Source organism: Acipenser ruthenus, chromosome 36 (genome assembly GCF_902713425.1).
Source record: "Acipenser ruthenus chromosome 36, fAciRut3.2 maternal haplotype, whole genome shotgun sequence".
Lineage (NCBI taxonomy): Eukaryota > Metazoa > Chordata > Actinopteri > Acipenseriformes > Acipenseridae > Acipenser > Acipenser ruthenus.
Genome location: NC_081224.1, coordinates 6,816,533 through 6,838,746, shown reverse-complemented (window position 1 = coordinate 6,838,746; position 22,214 = coordinate 6,816,533). Strand labels below are relative to the sequence as shown.

Below are 22,214 nucleotides of genomic sequence, written 5' to 3'. Positions count from 1 at the left end.
TAACCATTACACACAGTCGCTCGCAGTCCTATATAACTAGTATACTGCATTATTATTAACATACAAGTTAAAAAAACTCCATCTTATTTTGTTTTCTATTCATTGTGATTTACATTGAAACAAGGAAAAAAGGTTGAAGAACACAATACCGTTAAGTGGCCCGATTCTGATGTTACCATTTTGGTTTTGAAGATGAAAGGAATTCCGAGAGGTGTCTGAGGTACAATTTTAAAAGAGAGTGACGTCAGCCGTACCGCTATTGCGCACACAGCACTGTAAAAACTCACCGTTCTTGGGCCATTCCAACTCAGGTGTACCAAATGAATATGTTTCCAGCATATATTATTATTACACAACACTGCGCTTGAAATTTGAAGCTAGAAACATCGAGCTTAATTTTACAATCCCAGTTTCAGTAATTGTGAAGTTTTGTCTCCATCTTATGGTCATTTAAGGAATAGCAGCAACTGCCACTCTGCAAAACCTAGGTTTTTTAATTTATTTTATTATTACAACTGCCGTTTTCAGGCAACACACTATGTTTTGAATAAATAAAATGCAGCAATTCTATTTTTTTCTTATGCACTCACGTTTCCTGTAAATGTTAGAAAACATAATTAAAAAATAGAAATTTCAGAGCCTGAAGATGTTATTAACCTTTTCAACCGTCCCACAGTACCAGTGGTCACCACAGGACCAAAGGGACAGTGTGGCCTTGGAGAGAGTCCAACGAAGAGCAACCAGACTAGGGGGAATTAGGTGTACATGATTGTATCTTTTAAAATCTTAAAAGGAGTTGACTTAGTTAACCAATACTTCAACCACAGTACACAAACCAGGACCAGAGGACACAGTTGGAAATGAATTAGAACAAAGGGTATGAGTGGTGAGGGTGTGGATTGGGTTACCTAGTCATGTTGTTGATGCTGAATCACTGGGATCCTTTAAGATCCAACTTGACAAAGTTCTTGGATCAATCAGCTACTGGGATCTGGGCGAGCAGACGCATGGCCTGCTCTCGTTGGTAAATGTTTTTATATAAGTAGCAGCCATCGCATGCCTGTTTGTCTTACTTCTCGGCTGATGGGATTAACCTATACCAGGACAAGACTACATTTTCTATAGCATTTTATAGCACCAGGGAAATCGTTGTGGATTAAATCAAACACCTCAGTGGTTATCCCAGGACTGCCATTAAAATCATTGATGCAGTCCAGGGGGATTCCTCAGTGCTGTAAAATACCCTGAAGAATCCAGCGACTGGCTATCAGGGCACAGCCTGATTAAATCAACCCCTTATAGTCCTCATACATGAAATGAGGGGAGGGGCCTGTATTCATAAAACTCATATTACTCTTGGGGACTATAAACAACTTCTTAACCACTATGCAAGAGTCAGACCAGCGACCCTGCGCACTGCAAACAAGCTTCTTAACCACTATGCAAGAGTCAGACCAGCGACCCTGCACACTGCAAACAAGCTTCTTAACCACTATGCAAGAGTCAGACCAGCGACCCTGCACACTGCAAACAAGCTTCTTAACCACTATGCAAGAGTCAGACCAGCGACCCTGCACACTGCAAACAAGCTTCTTAACCACTATGCAAGAGTCAGACCAGCGACCCTGCACACTGCAAGTGAGCTTCTTAACCACTATGCAAGAGTCAGACCAGCGACCCTGCACACTGCAAGTGAGCTTCTTAACCACTATGCAAGAGTCAGACCAGCGACCCTGCGCACTGCAAACAAGCTTCTTAACCACTATGCAAGAGTCAGATCAGCGACCCTGCACACTGCAAGTGAGCTTCTTAACCACTATGCAAGAGTCAGACCAGCGACCCTGCACACTGCAAGTGAGCTTCTTAACCACTATGCAAGAGTCAGACCAGCGACCCTGCGCACTGCAAACAAGCTTCTTAACCACTATGCAAGAGTCAGACCAGCGACCCTGCACACTGCAAACAAGCTTCTTAACCACTATGCAAGAGTCAGACCAGCGACCCTGCACACTGCAAGTGAGCTTCTTAACCACTATGCAAGAGTCAGACCAGCGACCCTGCACACTGCAAGTGAGCTTCTTAACCACTATGCAAGAGTCAGACCAGCGACCCTGCGCACTGCAAGTGAGCTTCTTAACCACTATGCAAGAGTCAGACCAGCGACCCTGCACACTGCAAACAAGCTTCTTAACCACTATGCAAGAGTCAGACCAGCGACCCTGCACACTGCAAACAAGCTTCTTAACCACTATGCAAGTCAGACCAGCGACCCTGCACACTGCAAGTGAGCTTCTTAACCACTATGCAAGAGTCAGACCAGCGACCCTGCACACTGCAAACAAGCTTCTTAACCACTATGCAAGAGTCAGACCAGCGACCCTGCGCACTGCAAACAAGCTTCTTAACCACTATGCAAGAGTCAGATCAGCGACCCTGCACACTGCAAGTGAGCTTCTTAACCACTATGCAAGAGTCAGACCAGCGACCCTGCACACTGCAAGTGAGCTTCTTAACCACTATGCAAGAGTCAGACCAGCGACCCTGCGCACTGCAAACAAGCTTCTTAACCACTATGCAAGAGTCAGACCAGCGACCCTGCACACTGCAAACAAGCTTCTTAACCACTATGCAAGAGTCAGACCAGCGACCCTGCACACTGCAAGTGAGCTTCTTAACCACTATGCAAGAGTCAGACCAGCGACCCTGCACACTGCAAGTGAGCTTCTTAACCACTATGCAAGAGTCAGACCAGCGACCCTGCGCACTGCAAGTGAGCTTCTTAACCACTATGCAAGAGTCAGACCAGCGACCCTGCACACTGCAAACAAGCTTCTTAACCACTATGCAAGAGTCAGACCAGCGACCCTGCACACTGCAAACAAGCTTCTTAACCACTATGCAAGTCAGACCAGCGACCCTGCACACTGCAAGTGAGCTTCTTAACCACTATGCAAGAGTCAGATCAGCGACCCTGCACACTGCAAGTGAGCTTCTTAACCACTATGCAAGAGTCAGACCAGCGACCCTGCGCACTGCAAACAAGCTTCTTAACCACTATGCAAGAGTCAGACCAGCGACCCTGCACACTGCAAACAAGCTTCTTAACCACTATGCAAGTCAGACCAGCGACCCTGCACACTGCAAGTGAGCTTCTTAACCACTATGCAAGAGTCAGATCAGCGACCCTGCACACTGCAAGTGAGCTTCTTAACCACTATGCAAGAGTCAGACCAGCGACCCTGCGCACTGCAAACAAGCTTCTTAACCACTATGCAAGTCAGACCAGCGACCCTGCACACTGCAAACAAGCTTCTTAACCACTATGCAAGAGTCAGACCAGCGACCCTGCACACTGCAAGTGAGCTTCTTAACCACTATGCAAGAGTCAGACCAGCGACCCTGCACACTGCAAACAAGCTTCTTAACCACTATGCAAGAGTCAGACCAGCGACCCTGCACACTGCAAACAAGCTTCTTAACCACTATGCAAGAGTCAGACCAGCGACCCTGCACACTGCAAACAAGCTTCTTAACCACTATGCAAGAGTCAGACCAGCGACCCTGCACACTGCAAACAAGCTTCTTAACCACTATGCAAGAGTCAGACCAGCGACCCTGCACACTGCAAACAAGCTTCTTAACCACTATGCAAGAGTCAGACTAAATTACAACATAGACTTGGAATGTCTGCAATGTTTTCCACCCAGAACATTGGAGTTGCTTCACAATCAAGGCAGTTTTGCCTCCCTAACCTGTGAGAGCAGCACAGCCAGTGCACTAAACTGAAGGTACATTTTAACAAGGGTGTAAAGCTATTTGGGAGTATAGCTTTAAACAGGGATGAGCACCAAACTGATACAAATACAAACACACACATGCACACCTCACAGGAAACCTCTGTCAAGTGGAATATAACTATTAATGGACACTTCCGTCAGTACATTGAGTGCTATTGCTTTTGAAACCAGGGACCAAAGGCTACTCATATCACAAGAGCCACTGCTGACTGACAGAACCTTTGAGTATTTCTGAAATATTTCACAAGACCCTCGCAAAGTTCTCACCTACAGGCAAACGAAATGGATGACAGTGAGCTGTATGGAAACTTTGAGGTCATTGAACAAGTCAAAGAAAGCAAAGAGCAAGAACGCAAGAGGGACCAAGCTCCAGGTTAGCATTTACCATTGTCACCTTTCTAAAAACGCTTTACCATACCTCTCTGGGCTTCACAATGCTTGTTTATTCTTTATCATGCATACCTATGCTTCATTACTATTTTCTATGCTTTTACTATAGAAAACTTTTATAACATACATTTCTTTTAACATACTGATGTTGTATATTACCTTCAATAAACTGTGTGCAATGATATCTTAGCACCTGCATTCTCTATTGGAATCAGTGTTTGTTGTGGTGAATAGAGGCTATAAATCTTCATGTACAAACCTGTTTGAATAAAAGTCTTTACATATTGGAAATATATTTGAGCCACACTAAGCAGGAAAATCAATAGAGTATCATACGGAAGACCTGGAATAGGAAATTAGGCAGGTAAGAAAATAAATATTAGAAACTAAAAAGCAAAATAGTAAGGTAGCAAATATAAACTATTTTTCCATATTATGCAGCTATCCCATATTTATAATATGCATTGATCATAGTTTACCATACCACCAGGCTTTACAAGTCAGGTAAAATCTGTGAAAGGGGCTCATAATTCCCTTTGTAGCTGCCATATTATTGATGTACGACCACATAAAATGAGATGATCCTATCAGGGACCTGGAAACCGCTTTTAATTATAAAATAAAACATATCCATTCAAAACCCCTCATAGAATTTTCATGACACCGATTATAACAGCAGTCAAAATGTTTCGCTGCTGTTTATTTTCAGGTTACATTCTTTATTTTAAAGAAGTGTATAATCAGGCTGCATTCCATACACATACAAAAAGGTAAAGGTGAAACAAATAACACATATATGAAACAGAAGCTTTACCGTAGACCCATCCTTCAGTGTAATACCCTTACTGTATCAGGCAGTGGTTGGATTGATGACCCTGTGCAGGGGATGAGAGGCGCGGCATCGTGGATATCCAGTTCTGGAGGGGGTCGCACTTCACATTTTTACGTGTCTGGTAAACCACGCATTCGTTTGTTATTTACCAGAAGTTACGGAGGGATTCTGGTGATATACTGGGGTGTCTGTCAGTCCGCACGCACATCTGTCCACCTGTATGCCACACTTGCGTGTAGATTACAAGAATTTATTCCACATACTGTGTGTCAGTGATTCTGATATACTTTACTATGGCAATAAAATACCACGGTGTGCCAATAAGCGTTTTGCTAGTTTTTTAACAGTCACAGTTCTCATTCACAAAAGTGTTGCAAAAAATGACAATTTTGTGTGTCATCTACACAATGTCTCGTATTATGACTTGGATGTGAATCTATTCATTACTACTCTGTATACACTGTGGACAGGCATCACAGTCCTCCACATCATACTGACTGATAGCTCTCATTCTGAATGTACAGCTGTGGCGGGGGATGCATGTATTTACCGAGACAAAAAAACATTCTGACGATTCATAGAAATTGTCCATGACCTAAAATAGCGACACAACATTAATGAAGGAAATGTCAGATTATTATTATTATTATTATTATTATTATTATTATTATTATTATTATTATTATTATTATTATTGTTTTGTTTTACTCAATGTTCATGCAAACCAAATCCTCTGCTTATGCTTTTAGTATAGAAAACTTTTTGTAAGCTAGGTTGATCTCTCAAGTTAACAGTTTTTCGACACTGGGCCCCATCAACAGAGATTGAACTCAGGAGTTATTCAAAGATTTTCTTTCAACTCTTTATTTTTCATGCAAGTTTGGAGTTCATTATAGTGTTGAGCAGTTTCATGAATATCTATATTTTATTCATAAAAAAAAATGTTATTCATAAAAACAGACTCAGAAAGTTTTACAATTTGCCAATTACTGAAGTACTTACATAAGCAAACTCAAAAACAAGTGTGCCAATTTACCTTCCCAGCCATCGATGTAAATTCAAAATTCAGAGCTAGCAGTGTGATGATAACGTTGATGAATATCAGAATCAGCAATGAAATGTTTAATCACAATTTGATAAGCGAGTATCCAGATATATGCCAGAAATGTGTGACATACAGAGAGAACGGACCTCAATATATACCCAGAATATAACAATATTCTCAATAATGTTTAAGAATGTTAATTGCAAGTTTCATGCACGTTCATGGCTTACTGTAATTCTATGAAGAATATTTTATATGTGAAAAAACCTTTTAATGAATGCAAGACACAGATTCATAAATGTGTTCTGTTTAAAAATATCCATTCACATTAAGCGGTTTGTTTTTAATAGTTTGATAAAAATGTTATATTTGTCAGAGATTTACTGGATGCTCAGGGTTTATATCGATCTTATAATGATTTTCTACAGAAATTCAACCTCTTGTTACTAACAAACAATTTAGTAAAATAAAGCCATACCCAATGCTTCAGTACTCCTCATTAGAGGTTCACTTCAATGGTTTACACGTTTTAAATAATAAATGTAAAAACAATAGCTTTGTGATGCTCTAAATATGGCCATATTTAATGATCTCAAATCAAAGAATAAGCATGACATCACAGATCAGTTCAGGCTTAAAAAAACAAGAACTGTCTGACCTGTCAAATTCCACCAAAAGCTAAAGAAACTCACTTTAAAATCATTAGCTCTATATATCCATCCCGTGAATGTCTTCATAAAAGATTTAGTTTTCAGAAGAACTCTAGCGCACTTTGTCTATCTAATATTGACTCTTTATAACACTTATTTTAGTCCTGCCCGCACACTAAACAGTTCTGGAATGGAATTCATACTTGGTTTCTATAAAACTTTCAGAACTACCACATTTTATGTATGATGACATTATACAGCATTTTAATGCAACCTGTAATAGTGACATTTTATTTATTGTAAATCTTATTATTTTGTTAGCAAAATGTTTCATTCACAAATATAAATGGGGAGGCTTGAAGCATTCAGTCATTGTCTTTACTCATGAGATAAAACTTTATGTAAAATCTCTAAAAATGGTCAATTCTAAATTAGCAAGTAAGTCACATGATTTGATAACCAAATACGTCCTTGTTGAATGAGGTTAAACAGTTTACAATGTCTTCATGTTATTCATCTCCCTAACATATCATTAATGCAATCTGAATGTAATGTATCAGCCCTGGTAATGTCTATTGTATTTCTTATTCTTTCTTCTCATGTTCCGTTCCAATATGTCCCTCATTTGTACTGGAATTTATGCATTGATAAAAATATATCATTGAAAAAAAAAAATATATATATATATACAATGAAAGTTTCACCCATATGGAAATAAAATGTCAATATATTTTAATATATGGTCTATATGGTTTACAATATAAATGTTGTACCTACGTTACAACATATACTTTACATAACTAGAAAATATAGTATTTTTTCAATATATTGTTTAATGTATATTCTTTCCATATGGGCAATAACATGCAAATAAAATGTTACCCATTCTAAGTACTGATGTCCAGTGTTGTGAAAGTAGATCTGTAACCTGTATTGTATTCTTGCACTGTGCCAGGCTCTCCATCGAGTCCTGATCAGAACACAGGCTAATAGAAAAGGGTCACTTCAGAGAGGCTGCTGTGTTTTGTGTGTATGTGCAATTCTATTTGCTGTTCTCTCACCTTTTCTAAACCGCATACAGTTAAAAACCACACTGAAAACCAACTGTTTAAGAAGTCGCATTTCATCATATACTGCACACAATAATGTTTATTTTGGTAAGCCTAGTCCAGTAAGTCTAGGCTATAACAGTTAAATTAGAATCATGTATTCGGTATCTGCAGCCTTGATCTTATATATAAACCAGTACAAGGTTTAAATCATTAAAAATATTTATTTTGGGATGTTTTGGACAAAAGCCCTTCTTCAGCTGTGTAAAAATAAATGTGTGTGTGTGTGTGTGTGTGTGTGTATGTATGTGTGCATATATATATACAGACGTGCTCAAATTTGTTGGTACCCCTCCGCAAAAAACGAAGAATGCACAATTTTCTCTGAAATAACTTGAAACTGACAAAAGTAATTGGCATCCACCATTGTTTATTCCATATTTAATAGAAATCAGACTTTGCTTTTGATTTTTTATTCAACATAATATTGTAAATAAGAAAACAAATGAAAATGGCATGGACAAAAATGATGGGACCGCTAACCTAATATTTTGTTGCACAACCTTTAGAGGCAATCACTGCAATCAAATGTTTTCTGTAGCTCTCAATGAGACTTCTGCACCTGTTAACAGGTAGTTTGGCCCACTCTTCCTGAGCAAACTGCTCCAGCTGTCTCAGGTTTGATGGGTGCCTTCTCCAGACTGCAAGTTTCAGCTCTTTCCATAGATGTTCGATAGGATTCAGATCAGGACTCATAGAAGGCCACTTCAGAATAGTCCAATGTTTTGTTCTTATCCATTCTTGAGTGCTTTTAGCTGTGTGTTTTGGGTCATTATCCTGTTGGAGGACCCATGACCTGCGACTGAGACAGAGCTTTCTGACACTGGGCAGTACGTTTCACTCCAGAATGCCTTGATAGTCTTGAGATTTCATTGTGCCCTGCACAGATTCAAGGCACCCTGTGCCAGGCGCAGCAAAGCAGCCCCAAAACATAACCAAGCCTCCTCCATGTTTCACTGTAGGTATGGTGTTCTTTTCTTTGAAAGCTTCATTTTTTCGTCTGTGAACATAGAGCTGATGTGACTTGCCAAAAAGCTCCAGTTTTGACTCATCTGTCCAAAGGACATTCTCCCAGAAGGATTGTGGCTTGTCAATATGCATTTTAGCAAATTCCAGTCTGGCTTTTTTATGTTTTTCTTTCAAAAGTGGAGTCCTCCTGGGTCTTCTTCCATGGAGCCCACTTTCACTCAAAAAGCGACGGATGGTGCGATCAGAAACTGACGTACCTTCACCTTGGAGTTCAGCTTGTATCTCTTTGGCAGTTATGGTCTTGTAGCCTTTACCTTTACCATGCTTGTCTATTATTTTCTTTCTGATCTCCTGAGACAGCTCTCTCCTTTGCTTTCTCTGGTCCATGTTCAGTGTGGTGCACACAATGATACCAAACAGCACAGTGACTACTTTTCTCCATTTAAATAGGCTGAATGACTGATTACAAGATTGGAGGCATGTGTGATACTAATTAAAAAAACTAATTAGTTTGAAATATCACTATAATCCAATTATTTATTATCTTTTCTAAGGGGTACCAACAAATGTGTCCAGGCCATTTTAGAATATCTTTGTAGAATAAGCAATAATTCATCTCTTTTCACAGCTTCTTTGCTTTATTCTATGACATACCAAAGGCATGCAAGTATACATGATAAAATATCTTTTAATTTCATCACTTTTCAGGAGGAATGAAGCATTATTTCAATGAGCTGTAAGGGTACCAACAAATTAGAGCACGTCTGTATATATATATTGTGAGATGGCAGGGAGGGGGTTAAAACCTCTCTGCAGAAAAAACATGTGCGGAATGCACATTTGTCTTGTTTAATTGTTTTGTTAATTGTTTTATTGATTAATCATTACCTGCACCTGGCTACTATTGAAAATTGGAGCCAAGTGCAGGGTATTTAAGGTCTAGAGGTCGCTGCGCAGGTCCACAGGCGCACGCCTTTGCCTGTCAGTCCTGACTCCCGGTCACCGGCCCGCGCTATGGTCGCCCTGGACAAGCCGTCTGGGTCTCTCCTCGCCGGTCCTGGGTCCCTCCCTGGAAACGCCGGAGGGACCAACCCACCCTTAAGCCCGCCCGTGGAAGAGGGCGAAAATTGACATTTGTGGACTTGAGGGTGGGTGGTCTTTTAAGGGTGGAGGGAGGTGGCCGTTGTATGGCCGGTGTCTTGAAAAGACATGGGGGGGGATTAAAAACTCTCTGCAGAAAAAACATGTGCGGAATGCACATTTGTCTTGTTTAATTGTTTTGTTAATTGTTTTGTTTAATTGTTTTATTGATTAATCATTACCTGCACCTGGCTACTATTGAAAATTGGAGCCAGGTGCAGGGTATTTAAGGAGAGCAGTCAGTCTGCTCTGGGCAGCTGCTGAAGAGGGCAGAGGCCCGACTGTGCTGGTGTGTGGGTACAGCCGTAATTTAAAAAAGAAAAAGGTAGAGTGAATCCTTTTTGTGTGTGTGCTGTTTTGTTTGTTTGTTTTGTTACAGGTAAACAGCTTAGCTGTCCTGTTTTCAGTTTAGGTTCCTGTTTTGTTTTAGTTATTGCTCAAAGAAGAGCTAGGTGTTTGTTTTGTTTATTTTTGTGTTTCATTAAAAATAGCAGAACCGCGCTTTAAAAAAATCCATTTCTGTGTGTTGGGTCAGTGTTTTTAAAGGGGCAACGAACCGCGGTGAGGGCGATTCTTTCACAATATATATATGTATATATATGATGTCTAAAATGTACATTTAATTTGTAATACTGAAAGGTGACAGTAAACCATGCCATTGAATAAATTAATAGCTGAAGTAATCACGCGGAGACAATTCAACAGAAACACCGACGCATGCGCATATCTCAGAGTAGTGCAAAAATCAGCAAGAGGCTGTTTTTGCTATAGTATACCCACACAATTGGTCAGGGTTTTCAGCACAAAATGTAGAATATTTACTAACTGAGCATTTATTAAGTACAAATACAAGTAGCACTAAGTAAAATGGCAGAACCAGCTCCAGTGGCATATGTGCACAATGCTGTACAGTACCTATAATTCCAATGTACAGCTTATTAAAGGGAAGTGCTAAACAAACACTAAAATATTAAGCATGTCAGAATCATTGGTATTACCTTGCAGTTGCAAATCATTATTGTTAATGTTATCAAAAACCAAGATAAACTTATCATCCTAACTGGTTTTGGATGTCCCAAACGAGTTCTTTCTTGCTGCTGTGAGGCATGAAAATTCAGCCAGTCGTCTCTTGGTGGGTGTGTAAAAGCATGAGGTTCACACATGACTATGTCATTGTGCTCGGCTGGTATGGTTTAAGCAGTATTACTCTCTGAACATTTCTCTGAAAGTTGCAGGAAAAAAAAAAGAGTTCTTTGGTATTTATTTTCGTTGAGGAATGTCTGGCTCCTCCAAGTCCAAGCTCTGCTATTTCTTTAGTTTGTTCCATAGAGCTTGGAATGAGTGCTCTGCTCGCAGGCTTATCATTGTCTTTCTTAAACAGTCAACAGCCATTTTAGTTTCACACACAGTCATTTTTGAACAATGTAAAGCTCTGCTGACTTTGTCTGATTTGGAGAAGACAGTTTCACTCATTTTAAGTCACTCTTTTGCCTAATGAGCCCCTTTGCTTTAATACCTCCAGGTTATTTTTCTGACATTTCTTGAAGCTCCTGCAACAAGGGTTTGTAATTTAGCAAAATGCTTCTGATGGATGAACTGTGCATGGTCCACCTGGTTGGACACAATGAACTGTGCATGGTCCACCTGGCTGGACACAATGAACTGTGCATGGTCCACCTGGTTGGACACAATGAACTGTGCATGGTCCACCTGGCTGGACACAATGAACTGTGCATGGTCCACCTGGCTGGACACAATGAACTGTGCATGGTCCACCTGGCTGGACACAATGAACTGTGCATGGTCCACCTGGCTGGACACAATGGCCTCCGTGATGCTGAATGGTTTACTCAGTGATGCTGAATGGTTTACATCTTGCCAGTTGGAAAACATTGGCAGGTGTTTTGGTGAGTGTGACCTGGATGGCTGTAGGGTGATGTCAGACCAGAAACACAGACCACAACAAGGAATGACGGGCAAACTGAGATGCTATGGCGCTCAGGGTTTTATTAAAAAACAAAAATAAGTATTTAAACAGAACAAAAACACTGATATAAACAAAAGGGCACAAGGGCCAAAACAAAACAACACGGAAAAATGAACACAAGTAGTATGCTGGTTCCAACTCCCAGCATACGTAGCAATTGTATTTGAGATATTTCCAATAGACTGACGTCTCTTGTCTCGTCTCTGACACACTCCACCGTACAGCCAAAGCTGCAGGTTCTTATAGTGGTGACCGAGGGATTAACGGTCACATTCTGCACGGGTTTACTAAAGATGCGTGACTGTCAGCCAATTCAATAATCGACAGTCACGCATTCTCAAAAGGTTTCTAAAATCACAATAAAACAATAACAAATAATGGTGGCGGCTTTTCGCCCACGTCGCAAACAATAATAATAATACTATAAATCATAAAAATATACAAACGGACAGGACGGGACACTCCACCACAGTGAGTCACGCACAAACTTTACAATGTCACAAACCAAATTTATAGCATATCTGACAAGGGGGACTGACCTTGTAGCCTCCTGTAAATCTAGATGAAGTCCATGTGCTGAACGGTGAACATAACAAGCCTTGGGCTGTTCTTCAAGGATCCTGGCCTGCACTCCTGAATATATTCCAGACGTTGCACTTACGGCAGTTGTCCAATGTCAAATCGAGTCTTAAAAGCACATCTTCAATCATTTTGGTAAGTGTAGCAGCATCAGTTTTTACTTTGCTGACATGACAAAGTATGACTGTTCAATGTTTTGCTCACTAGATGTTTCTTCAACAATCCGTAGCCATCTTCTTTGACCCTCTTTGCCACATTCCTAAGGACAGTGTTGCCATTATTCCCAAGATCATGACCTTACCATTTTTAACCATTTCTCAAGATCAGCCGATACCCTGCATGTAAATGAAGTAGCTGATGTTGGCATCAGTATTTCCTCGTGTTGGCATACCCTGCCTTGCTAGAAACTGCAATGACCCCAGAATTTGTAACAAATCCTTATGCTTTTATTTAGTGTCCTGAGATGCTTTAGCAGACAAAACATTGAGAACTCTGGTACCTGAAGTACAGTTCTAAATTTCAGCACAGCCTCTATATGAGCATGTGTTTTTTCATGTGCACCAAGTCTCTCAGTGACCTTTTAACAGCTGCAGAACCCAACAGACATTAATGCTTCCTCCTTACATTTGGAAAATGATATAAGGTTGAAATGCTTTGTCATTCAACAACAGTGACAACATCCTTTTTCCTGGTCTGTCCCACTCTATCCAGAGAAACTTAATGTACCAGGTACAGTCACAGACAAACATACTAGCATCCTTTACCTAATATAAAATAATTAGCCACTAAATAATATGACAAATACGGAATTTCTGGTAGTTTAAAAAAAAACAAAAGCAATTAAGCAATTTCAAATATTTGTTCATAACAAAAATATTGGCACTTTTACATTAAAAGTCTGTAAAATATTTATAGAATTAATTAAAATATTTATATGAATTGATTGAAAACCATTACTTAGTAACTAAGCTGCATTATAAAGTCAATAGCCAGAAAAAGAGGTAATTATTTCCAACATCTGTTGAAGAACGTTTTAGCAACACAGCAGATGATGGTCAAGACAAAGGAGTTGGATTCACGTTGCAAACTACAACAAAGGAATTAGCTACAGCTCTGTGCTCTCAAAGGCTGCTTTTGGAAAGTAGATGTGTTGTAGTTGGTTTGGCATTGTTCTGCATTAATACCCACTACATCCACTGGTAAGCCCACTGTGTTTACTGGAGAGTCCACTGTACACTGTAGTTTTCTAACAAATAAATAAATACAAATACTTTCTTCACTAACTATGGGTGAGGCAACTGCTGTAAATATAACTTTAAACAGATCAAACTAAAGAGAGAATGTATTTCAAAGCAACCTGCTCTGCACCCCCGACCTGCTCTGCACTCCCTACCTGCTCTTCTCTCCCTACCTGCTCTGCACTCTCTACCTGCTCTGCACTCCTGACCTGCTCTGCACTCCCTACCTGCTCTGCACTCCCTGCCTGCTCTTCACTCCCTACCTGCTCTGCACTCCCTACCTGCTCTGCACTCCCTACCTGCTCTTCTCTCCCTACCTGCTCTGCACTCCCTACCTGCTCTTCACTCCCTACCTGCTCTTCTCTCCCTACCTGCTCTTCTCTCCCTACCTGCTCTGCACTCCCTACCTGCTCTTCTCTCCCTACCTGCTCTGCACTCTCTACCTGCTCTGCACTCCTGACCTGCTCTGCACTCCCTACCTGCTCTGCACTCCCTGCCTGCTCTTCACTCCCTACCTGCTCTGCACTCCCTACCTGCTCTGCACTCCCTACCTGCTCTTCACCCCCTACCTGCTCTTCACTCCCTACCTGCTCTTCTCTCCCTACCTGCTCTTCTCTCCCTACCTGCTCTTCACTCCCTACCTGCTCTTCACTCCCTACCTGCTCTTCTCTCCCTACCTGCTCTGCACTCTCTACCTGCTCTGCACTCCTGACCTGCTCTGCACTCCCTACCTGCTCTGCACTCCCTGCCTGCTCTTCTCTTCCTACCTGCTCTGCACTCCCTACCTGCTCTTCACTCCCTGCCTGCTCTTCACTCCCTACCTGCTCTGCACTCCCTACCTGCTCTGCACTCCCTACCTGCTCTTCTCTTCCTACCTGCTCTTCACTCCCTACCTGCTCTGCACTCCCTACCTGCTCTTCTCTTCCTACCTGCTCTGCACTCCCTACCTGCTCTGCACTCCCTACCTGCTCTTCTCTTCCTACCTGCTCTTCACTCCCTACCTGTTCTGCACTCCCTACCTGCTCTTCTCTCCCTACCTGCTCTTCACTCCCTACCACTGATGGATTGCTTTTTAAAACACTTCAGCAGACTCTAGACAGAACTGGGCTACCTACTGTGTTGGCTTGCAAGCAGTATAGCTATAGGTAAGCTATGTGTAAGCTTTAAAGTATTCTAAAGGAATGCCTAAAACAACAAATCCTATCATTGCAATGATTTATTTTCCTTGTGTTATTGTAATGTCCTTTAACGTCTGCTGCTAAGCCTTTCATTTTGCGGTTTATGTAAAGTAGCAGCAAATTGAACTGGCTCAAACAGATATCCCGGGAGGCCTGGTACAGTATATGATGTTAAATCTTATTTTTTTGCATAAAAACAACGCAGTCATCATTAGTAAATATTCAGGAGGTGCCCTTTTATCATTTACCATTTATTTATACATTTTCTACAGTCGTTCATGGACAAAATATACCATACATGTTCATTATTAAATGAATGTGAGTTTAAATTGTTAGCAAGTACACCTGCTTCAATATGAAACAAAACCTTGTAGTACTCTAATGGACCAGCAGGGCTTACCTGTATGTTTAGAACTGAAGAACTGCTCCTGAAGTCGGGTCAAAGTACCGGAACACAAACAATGGAATGAAACATTAAATAAGACTGTGTTGCTGACGCTGCAGGTGACGCTTGCTGGTTTGTTTGCAGACACACGTGTGCAGTGTGAATGCTGGGTGAAGTCTGTCGTCGTTCTCTACATCCTGCTGGCAGCTTGTTGTGTGGTATTGGCAGCCTTCCTTTTCCAGGCATTTACAAAGTGTAAGTATGTCAGCCGTGGCCACTACAAAAATAAAAATACAAATCCCATCAGTGTAGGCCACCCTCTTCAGTGTACTGGGTTTACAATATTGAAAGCCAGCACTGAAACATTATGTGTTGCCAGACAGAACTTTGATGTGTTTGGGACTGTTTAAATAAATGCACTGGCTTTTTGTTTTCTTAAAAGAAGCTTTGAGTCTCTATGCCTTATTCTTGAGTTCTCTCTTTACACTTCCTGGGTCATTTCACCAAAAAGCAGTCTTGTGGGCCATGAAAGCATGTCAGTCAATAGGGGAAGCAGCTGATTGGTTATTGACAGGAAAGAAGCCAGTGAAGGGTGCAAGACAGGTGCAATAGCATGGCTTGAGATTTCTTTTAACCTTGTGTAGTACCAGATATCATGTTTAAAATGAAAATACATGCTTGCTAAAATATGTGTTTCTTTCAAAATTGCACATTTGAGATCTATATAATGAATAGATGTGCATGGCAGAGACATTTTATGGAACTGTTTTGTGAGCTACAATTACTTTAAAGATAAACGTTGTTCTCTAATTTCACAATAAAAGGGCTACTTTGCTGCCCTAAACAAGCTATTACCAGCGATTGATAAATCTTGTTTTCGTTCCAGGCTCTGAAATGTCTGCTGAAATCCAGCACCTGAAAATACAACAGTCACTCCTGAGGAACCACAGTGAGGCTCATTTATTGGGAGGGGGGTCATCCTCTACATTTTGGGGTTCTGCATTAAAAGTACACAAAAAGCTGTCAACTATACATCAAGCCTGTGTTACAGAGAAACACACACAGAGTGGACAGCAAACTGTCAACAGGATGTATGGCTGTATAGACTGCCAGCACGTATTCCACATGTCTGCAAGGTGTAATTTGTAGTCCCTTTATAGGATATTTAATTTTAAAAAAATTGCCCTAAAGATTACTTCTGTTTTTTTTCTTTCAAATCCACTGTTTGACCTGGATTATAAATGCAATATTATCATTATTATTATTTATTTCTTAGCAGACGCCCTTACCCAGGGCGACTTACAGTCGTAAACAAAAAATACATTTCAAGAATAAAGCACTTCGTCTCGTGCCGCACAACACCACGAGGCGTCCGTATATTCGACGTATATGGATACCCTATCGGGCCTTATTGCATACATAACAGATATTTCTATTTTTTTTGTCCGTCCTTGTACATATAAAAATTGCAATATCTATAACGTCGCCTGCTGTGCTGTGATACAATGAGAAATAGTGTTCTATTAAATTGTGTTTAAGTATTTTATAACGACATAATAATAAATTATAGATTATTTAACATAAAACACTTGTATTTCGTAACCCATAGAAAATACAGAAGCATCGATATCAATCCTAAATAAATATATTGTAGGAATTCTAAAATGTGGTTATACATTTATAATGGTTGCATTTACTGTCAATGTTTTCTGAAGCTAGTGGTTGAGAAAACATCCTCACACTAGACCTTGCAGTTCCCTTCCTTCATCTGTATTTTAAACGCTCTGTTTAATGCAATACAACCCCAACATGACTAAAAGGGAAATGGTTACACTATATTACAACCTTTATTTTTAACAATAAATTTATTTTGATACCTTGGGAAACAGTAAAATGGTGGATACACAAAGATGTCCTTTGAAAGTTTCTATTTCCTTATTTTCATTCACGTTCACTCTGCGACCCCTCATATCATGAATGAATGAATGGTTAAATGTTTAGAAGTGTGCACTAGTTTAAACCTGGCACCCATATTCATCACCTTAGTGAAGCAGGCTATGGCAAAAGGAATTCTCCATACATGTTTGAACCTTAGTGTTACAGTTGAGTCCCTTAAAGATACTCTTGATAAAATCTTATGTCTTTCCAGGCTCTCAATTGGCCTCTGAACTTGAGCACCTGGAAAAGGATCAGTCCCTCCTCAGGAAAAACTGTAAGAAGACTTTGCTTTGTTGCTAATAACTCAATCATTTTTAGAAATACTAAAACAAATGTAATACATCCAATGACAAACGTTTCGACCAGAAGTCTTTTTCAATGTCTTCAAAAGCTGCAATGGTTTGAGATTCTCTATACATCCTATTTTGGAGTCTTCACTCCACTCCTGATTGATAGAAGGGGGAATGGTCTCTTAATGGTCACATTAAGAGCAGTGGGTGTGTGCTGATTATCTACCAATGGGACAATACGCTTGCAGTGGTAGGAGTGGCTAGTTCGTCACATAGGCAAGAATAGAAAAGAGAGAAAAGGAAACAAAATAAGAAAAAATAAATATTAAATAACGACGTGATAGTTACCAAAGTTGGAACAAGAGGAAAGAAAAGTGACACAGTTTGTACATCTTCTTATAAAAATTTACCATGGTAAAGTTGTTTGGTAATTTAGAAGTTTCCCCATGTTTATACTATCCGTGTTTAATATAGAGAATGCCTTCAAATGTTATGCAGGCAGTCATCGTAATTCTCAGTATCTATGGATATTCTATATAGGTTTAATTATGTTAAGATCTAAAGTTTCCAATAACATGAAGGCAGCCCTGCATTCCAAACCTGGTATAATGCTGTATACACATGACACCCCTTTGCCTCCTAATGCCACTCAGTCAGCTCCTGCATTTCTTTTACAAGGGGAACACAAATAGCAGCCTCTTAACTATGGCTCGAGCTTTTTAATAACTTTATTACTACAAAAATAACATTGCAGAACATGAATCACTCCTGAACACCTGAAGATTCAAAATCATTCCAACAGACAGGATACCTCCAAGGCAGCAGATCAGCATTGCACTGCACTGATGCCACTGTAATACTGCTCTGCTTCCCCTAGTCAGAGGACTAATCTTTTTTGAACAGTTTGTTATGGTTATTGTGCCGATTAGGTGCCTGGCCCATTAAACATCTATTGAAACCTTCTTTGATTCCAGGCTCTGAAATTTCAACAGAAATCCATCACCTGAGAGAGGAACAGACGAATATGAAAAGAAACGGTATGCTCACTATGATAAGAAGGAAATGGTATGCTTCGCTATGTTAAGAAGGAAACAGTATGTTTTGCTATGTTAAGGAAATGGTATGCTTCGCTGTGTTAAGAAGGAAATGGTATGCTGCGCTATGTTAAGAAGGAAATGGTATGCTGCGCTATGTTAAGGAAATGGTATGCTTCGCTTTGTTAAGAAGGAAATGGTATGCTTCGCTATGTTTTGAAAGAAACGGTATGCTTCGCTATGTTAAAAAGGAAACGGTATGCTTCGCTATGTTAAGAAGGAAATGGTATGCTGCGCTATGTTAAGGAAATGGTATGCTTCGCTATGTTAAGAAGGAAACGGTATGCTTCGCTATGTTAAGAAGGAAACGGTATGCTTCGCTATGTTAAGAAGGAAATGGTATGCTGCGCTATGTTAAGAAGGAAATGGTATGCTGCGCTATGTTAAGGAAATGGTATGCTTCGCTTTGTTAAGAAGGAAATGGTATGCTTCGCTATGTTTTGAAAGAAACGGTATGCTTCGCTATGTTAAAAAGGAAACGGTATGCTTCGCTATGTTAAGAAGGAAATGGTATGCTGCGCTATGTTAAGGAAATGGTATGCTTCGCTATGTTAAGAAGGAAATGGTATGCTTCGCTATGTTAAGAAGGAAACGGTATGCTTCGCTATGTTAAGAAGGAAACGGTATGCTTCGCTATGTTAAGAAGGAAACGGTATGCTTCGCTATGTTAAGAAGAAAACGGTATGCTTCGCTATGTTAAGAAGGAAATGGTATGCTTCGCTATGTTAAGAAGGAAACGGTATGCTTCGCTATGTTAAGAAAACGGTATGCTTTGCTATGTTAAGAAGGAAATGGTATGCTGCGCTATGTTAAGGAAATGGTATGCTTCGCTATGTTAAGAAGGAAACGGTATGCTTCGCTATGTTAAGAAGGAAACGGTATGCTTCGCTATGTTAAGAAGGAAACGGTATGCTTCACTATGTTAAGGAAATGGTATGCTTCGCTATGTTAAGGAAATGGTATGCTTCGCTATGTTAAGGCTTCTTAATTTTCTTTCATTTCAGATTTAATCATTTTAAACTCTGGAACTAGCAAGAAGCTGTTCAGAATGAAACTGCTTCATCCTGCAATTAAGTTGTTCCTTTCTGGTTTTATAATACTGCAATTATTGTGGTTGTATTTAACCCCAGGTTTCTATTAAAAAAGCCCAATTAGAATGTTTCCTCACTCACCTACCAATCAGGAGGACTGAAGAATAACATGCAACCTCCATTCCTGTAGTCCAACCAGTCATCTACAGTAGAACCTCAGAATTCTGAACACCAAACTTATAAACTGACCGCTCTACTGGACACCCATACTTTCAGCCGGAAGAACGCAATCACCCAACCATGTGTGCAATGCAACCAGACAGGCACTCCTAGAAGCGGCGTGCTGGTCATGCAGAAGGCAAAATTACTGTACCAAAAAGATTTCAAAGCAGGTTGGCCAGGGTGTCCTTGGCTCACCGCACACCAGTGATCCCTGTAGTCTGGCTGGGCGCCTGCGGGCTTGCCTATAAGCTGTCCACAGCTGCGTTGTCCTCCAACGCTATAGCTCTGAGGTGGCTGCATGGTGGGTCTGCAGTGTGAAAAGAAGCGGTCGGCTGACGACACACGCTTCAGAGGACAGCGTGTGTTCATCTTCACCGGTCCCGAGTCAGCGCGGGGGCGGTAGCAGTGAGCTGAGCCTAAAAACAATTGGTTTTATTTCAAGGGTAACGTGGGAAATTCCATCTCTAGGCAGCCTTTACGTAACCAGAGGTTTTTACTTCCAAACAGAAATACAGAAATGCTGAGAATCAAAATGCACATCAGTGTATTTATAAGAGAAAGCTAAATCTACTCATGCTGCCAAAAGCTTTTGCTGGGGTTAAAAATATAAAGTAGAGGTGTCCCAGAGTGTCTCAAGAACTGATAAAAGAGCATCGGTGTGGTGAGCAGGTTGAGACTCAGTGGCACGCTTTCTTTGTAAATATTGCAGTTGTGCTCTTCCATTCCCTGTGCAGATCTGAAATGTTTTGAAAACTGTAAACCTCATTCATTAACAGCTGAAAAATCAACACATATTTAAATGAAACACATTACATTGAAACTGTCAGGGTTAGGTTTGTAGGCACGTACCATGACTAATTTGCCATTAATGGTTGTACCGTGGAGTAATGAAAGTTAAAGGGAAAATGCTACTAAAATGAGTAAGCTTTACCTCAACATGACAGCCTCAAAGAACATGACTTGTACAAAATGGTGATTTACAAACAGGAAAAGAAAGAATGCCACATTTCTGATTTCTTTTATTTCATTTATCACATATTTTGTTTCTTTTGAGATACATTTAATTATACATGGTAATATTTTTTTGGCTTTGCCCTCATACAAGTTTACCACAGTAAATTTGCACAGTGTTTGCACATGGTTCTACTGTATATTTGCCATAGTTTGCCATGAATTTTTGCATTTGCTTTACCATACCACTCTGGTCTTTACAGTGCTTACCTTTACTTTCACTGTGCTTTTACTATGGTAAAGTCTGAACACAGATTGCTTATAGACGTCAGATGAGGAATAAAATAGTAAACAGTACAATAAGTAGGAACCATTTATACAATAGAAACCAGTGCTTTAAAATCAGTTTTCAACATATCTGTTTATTTGCTTGTCTCAAATTTAGTCACATTAATAAAAACAAAGTCTTCTCAGAATTGAAATGTTTCCGAAATTAGTGATGAATGGTGCGGTGCAAAAGATGTGGCATGTCCAGACTGTTGTCTCCCAAAGAATAATCCTTTTAATGGTTAACACAAATATCACCAAAATAATCCAAATGAAAAATAATAATATACCCCACTATCAGCGATGATATTGGGGTAAAACAGCAACGAGGTAAACAAAAGACACTCCTTAAACCACAATCCTCCGTGCACGAAACTGTGCTTTTCTCCTTCGGGGATCGTGGTGCGTGCGCTGTGCTGTGTTGTGCTCTGTGGTGAGGGCGTGCTCTGGGGTCCGTGTTGGCTCTGTGGCTACAGCCTCCCGTCCTCTTGCTCCTCTATGAGAAAACACAAACAAACACGTAATAAAATAGAAAACAACACACCAGCTCTGGCCTGTCGTCTCTCAGTTTCTCAGTGCAAGGGGAGGTACTGACGTAGCTGCTTCCCCTTTGTACCCAGAAAACTCCTCCCTGCAATCAACGCGTCGCCATGGTTTCTCCAATAGGGGGCTGCCCCGCAGCTGACTGCAATGGAATCGTCCTGAGTACTTGCAGCTACGCGCCCCTCCTAATATGGTTACCTTCCGGTTTCCACCTACCACTGAGGTGGCAGATCTAGGAGGCAGCATACCTTCCCCCTTACACAGTGCCCTTTCTAGTTGGGAGGGAGATTTACAGCATTGACCCTTTCTGTCTCTATCACAAGCAGTCTTTGGGTGTTTTTGTTTGTTTGAAAGAGTCTGAAGGTTATTACTTTGTAGTTTGATTGCTATTTCATGACAGTTTGTGTCCTCTGTTACAAATAGGAGTAAATAAAACAGACTGAAGCTAATGCAAACACCAAAGCATATTTATACAGTTTTATTCCTGGATGCAGCTACATCTGCATGTTACAGAACCCC

At 40.4% G+C, this 22,214-nt stretch overlaps 1 long non-coding RNA gene across 1 annotated transcript; it reads left to right on the top strand.

The window, feature by feature from the left end:
- Positions 1 to 15,454: 15,454 nt before the first annotated feature.
- Positions 15,455 to 18,564, top strand: LOC117965641 (uncharacterized). The gene is made up of 4 exons (XR_004661464.2): positions 15,455 to 15,554; positions 16,186 to 16,248; positions 17,449 to 17,511; positions 18,502 to 18,564. It is a non-coding gene; the product is annotated as an uncharacterized LOC117965641 (long non-coding RNA).
- The last annotated feature ends 3,650 nt before the right edge of the window (positions 18,565 to 22,214 follow it).